This window comes from Amblyomma mixtum, chromosome 3, assembly GCF_055824585.1.
Source record: "Amblyomma mixtum isolate Tamu chromosome 3, ASM5582458v1, whole genome shotgun sequence".
Classification (NCBI taxonomy): Eukaryota; Metazoa; Arthropoda; class Arachnida; order Ixodida; family Ixodidae; genus Amblyomma; species Amblyomma mixtum.
This window is the reverse complement of record NC_143014.1, coordinates 234025659-234030231: the sequence shown is the minus strand read 5'-3', so window position 1 is coordinate 234030231 and position 4573 is coordinate 234025659. Positions and strand designations below refer to the sequence as shown.

The 4573-nt window shown below is 45.2% G+C and overlaps 2 pseudogenes; one reads left to right on the top strand and one right to left on the bottom strand.

The window, feature by feature from the left end:
* Positions 1 to 1415: 1415 nt before the first annotated feature.
* On the bottom strand, positions 1416 to 2688 carry LOC149354045 (uncharacterized; annotated as a pseudogene).
* Positions 2689 to 2700: 12 nt separating this feature from the next.
* Positions 2701 to 4215, top strand: LOC149354044 (uncharacterized; annotated as a pseudogene).
* The last annotated feature ends 358 nt before the right edge of the window (positions 4216 to 4573 follow it).

Sequence of the window (4573 nt, the reverse complement as noted above, 5' to 3'; positions counted from 1 at the left end):
GACCTTGCATTTATCAGCGTTATCTTGCCCCCTAAATTAAAAACTGCAAAAGCCGATGAGTTCATTTTTGTTATACAAATGAATGGACGTTTATATTACTCTATCCTGCAACTGATGTCCGCACTGCCGTGCAGCCCACAAGCACCGAACTCGTCGATGTATATTTCACGCCTTCTAAAAGACAAATCGCTATCGAATTTGAAACACTCAATGTATTCATGTATTCTCCGGCATTGAAGGCGGAAACATACGTACTGATTAGGTTGTTCTTTCATGCCTCCACATTTGTGTCCAATCCCACATGTCGACGCGGCATGCCTTTTCGATCACAACATGAGCGAAATAAAAAGGGAGTTCGTTATGTAAAATTCAGTCATGGCGAAAAGAAAAAAAATCGTTCATGATTGCACCTGTCCCTTCTTGGCTGTCATCTCCTTGCGCCATCACGAATGCAAGTGGTTATAGCGGCTGTGCAATGGCGTTGAACTTCCCGATCTTTAGCATCGCAAACAATGAATCCCGGCTTTAATCGTTGCCAGCCAGCGGCCAGGAACAGCTATTGGGGAAACCGCACAGATATACGGGGTGTTTCACCGAAGATATTACACAATTTTTAAAATTGGGTTTTTGATTGGGAAGAGCGCTTTTTGTTTGCATAGCATTGTGAGCAGTGTAGTACATTAAAATACAGCTAAGACGTGCTAACGGGTAAGCTGCTTAACTAACATGGAATATTTTACTTTTAACTCTTACTGTTAGGCTTCTGAATTATTCACAGACAGAAATGGTAATAGCCCTGCAGTAAGACGTACACAAGAAAGACTGACACAGGACACACGCTAACTTCATCTGATTTTATTTACTGCAAAGCCAGCAAATATATGGAAAATTCAAGGCATGCGCAAGAAACATCGGTACAACAGGCATCAACAAAACCGTTCAAGATACGATATCTCAGTCTTGAAAAGGCGAACCGAGGTATCACTCACGCCATCTAATCCTCTCTTCCTAATGTGGTATGCTTCCAAAAGCTCCCGCGCCTCGTCTGCATAGCATGGTGACACGACTTCACGAGAGCCGACTCAAGGCAGAGGCGAGCAATGGCGCGTTTTACAGTTTTCGAATGTGTTGATGTGTAAGGCAATAGCTCCTTCTGGGCTCGAGGGGAGTAACGCCAACAAATATTATCCTCGCCCAGGGTAATATTGAGATCTAAAAACTCTAAGCACCCCCCTTTGGGTAGCTCATGAGTGAACACCAACCCCCTCCCCTCTTTTTGGAAGTTGGCTAAAACTGTGCTTACAGCATCCATGTAGGTCAAGTTTTTTTGTTTTTTAAAAACAACTAAAAAATCGTCAAAGTACCTAAATACTTTTAGTACTCCCTTCCCTGTTCAACTTAGTTCTAGGGCGCGGTCAATAAATGCTAACAAAAATATTAGTAAGAACTGGAGCTACGCAGGATCCGATGCAAATCCCCTGTCTTTGGCGGTAAAATTTGTTGTCAAATGAGACAAACGTCACACTAAGATAAAATTAAAGCAACTTGATAAAATCACAAACTGACACTCCTGAGGAGTTCTGGAATCCAACAGCACCACTACTTTCTATGGCATCCCTCACGCAAGTGAACAAGGCATCGTGGGGCACCGAATAAAACAAGTCTTCTACATCCACAGAAAAAACATAACCAATAGAGGCATTTCCCTCCAGATGCCTAACAACATCCTTTGAACTTTTTGTAGCAAAAGGATCATGAACACTAAGTGAGCTCAGATGCTTCTGTAAGAATTTGCTAAGAACCACCTGCCACGTACCATTCTCACTAACCACAGTTCTAGAAGGTATCGACGGTTTGTGCGTTTTTTCTGTAAAAAGTACAGAAAGAGCATTACATTTACTGTTACTGATGTCATTTGCCAGCCTACCCAATTCTAAGTCCTTGCACAACAAGATCGCCTTCCCTTTTACCCTCGTCGCGCTAGCTTTCAAAGGAACAAAGTTCTTGGCAAACGCTTCACCTGCTCTTGTTCGGAACTCTCCGTCGGGGAGCACCACGAAGCCACCATCCTTGTCGGCTTGGAGAAGCCGGAGGCAGTGCTGTCTGAAGTAGGACACAACTTTTGCCATGGGATCCTTTCCTGGTCCAGAGGAGGAGCGACCTGTAGATCTGGTCAGTGCATCCACACCATCAAGGAGGCACCTTTCCTTGTTTTCTTCTGCAGCCTTTCCTGCGATGTGTCTGTTTAGAGCGAGGAACTCATGTGCATGAACCCGTGGTTCATGGCTGAAGTTCGGGCCATGGTTCAACGTGTTTGTTACGTCGCTGGGAAGCTCTACTTCCCCGATGACAGTCACACCTTTTCCCGTTGGCTTCTTAGTCTTCTGTAAGGCAGTAGACTGCAACACTTCGTTCAGAGTGTGAGCCCACCAAAACTCTGTCAATCTTCCTGTAAGGCGGCGAATCGCACGAAGTTTCTTCTCTGCCAGCCACCCCGGATCGAGGTTGTAACATAGAGCACGCACCTGGTCTTCACATCTTCTAGTTTGTCTCCACAGCTCTGTTTTCAGAAACTTGCAAATGCGCTTGAGTGGCCCTACGGGTGGTCGCAAATACCCAAACAGTGCAGCCACATCCACTGAAACGAGACCCTTTCGAAGGCAAAACGATATATATCTTGCATGGCATGTTGATTCTACGATGAGAAACAAAGGTATCGAGTTGAGAAGACGACGGGTGGTCACACAGAAATTCACAGTCACACTCAAAGTCACACACAAATGGTATTGCAGGGCTATTACCATTTCTGCCTCAAATAATGCACCATCTAGCCCAAATTGACGTTCTTCTAAACCATCTGTCGAAAACCCAGGGCCCTTTTGTGTGTGACCACCCGTCGTCTTCTCAACTCGATACTTTTGTGTTTCTCATCGTAGCATCAACATGCCGTGCAAGATATATATCGTTTTGCCTTCGAAAGGGTCTCGTTCCAGTGGATGTGGCTGCACTGTTTGGGTATTTGCGACCACCCGTAGGGCTGCTCAAGCGCATTTGCAAGTTTCTGAAAACAGAGTTGTGGAGACAAATTAGAAGATGTGAAGACCATGTGCGTGCTCTATGTTACAACCTCGATCCGGGGTGGCTGGCGGAGAAGAAACTTCGTTCGATTCGTCGTCTTACAGGAAGATTGACAGAGTTTTGGTGGGCTCACACTCTGAACGAATTGTTGCAGTCTACTGCCTTACAGAAGGCTAAGAAGCCAACGGGAAAAGGTGTGACTGTCATCGGGGAAGTAGAGCTTCCCAGCGACGTAAGAAACACGTTGAACCATGTCCCGAACTTCAGCCATGAACCACGGGTTCATGCACATGAGTTCCTCGCTCTAAACAGACGCATCGCAGGAAAGGCTGCAGAAGAAAACAAGGAAAGGCGCCTCCTTGATGGTGTGGATGCTCTGACCAGATCTACAGGTCGCTCCTCCTCTGGACCAGGCAAGGATCCCATGGCAAAAGTTGTGTCCTACTTCAGACAGCACTGCCTCCGGCTTCTCCAAGCCGACAAGGATGGTGGCTTCGTGGTGCTCCCCGAAGTAGAGTTCCGAACAAGAGCAGGTGAAGCGATTGCCAAGAACTTTGTTCCTTTGAAAGATAGCGCAACGAGGGTAAAAGGGAAGGCGATCTTGTTGTGTAAGGACTTAGAATTGGGTAGGCTGGCAAATGACATCAGTAACAGTGAATGTAATGCTCTTTCTGTATTTTTTACAGCAAAAACGCACAAACTGTCGATACCTTTTAGAACTGTGGTTAGTGAAAATGGTACGTGGCAGGTGGCTCTTAGCAAATTCTTACAGAAGCATCTGAGCTCAATTAGTGTTCATGATCCTTTTGCTACAAAAAGTTCTAAAGATGTTGTTAGGCATCTGGAGGGAAATGCCTCTATTGGTTATGTTTTTTCTGTGGATGTAGAAGACTTGTTTTATTCGGTGCCCCACGATGCCTGTTCACTTGCGTGAGGGATGCCATAGAAAGTAGCGGTGCTGTTGGATTCCAGAACTCCTCAGGCGTGTCAGTTAGTGATTTTATCAAGTTGCTTGAATTTTATCTTAGTGTGACGTTTGTCTCATTTGACAACAAATTTTACCGCCAAAGACAAGGGATTTGCATCGGATCCTGCGTAGCTCCAGTTCTTACTAATATTTTTGTTAGCATTTATTGACCGCGCCCTAGAACTAAGTTTAAAAGGGAAGGGAGTACTAAAAGTATTTAGGTACTTTGACGATTTTTTAGTTGTTTTTAAAAAATAAAAAAAACTTGACCTACATGGATGCTGTAGGCACAGTTTTAGCCAACTTCCAAAATGAGGGGAGGGGGTGGTGTTCACTCATGAGCTATCCAAAGGGGGGTGCTTACAGTTTTTAGATCTTAATATTACCCTGGGCGAGGATCATATTTGTTCGCGTTACTCCCCTCGAGCCCAGAAGGAGCTATTGCCTTACACATCAGCACATTCGAAAACTGTAAAACGCGCCATTGCTCGCCTCTGCCTTGAGTCGGCTCTCGTGAAGTCGTGTCAC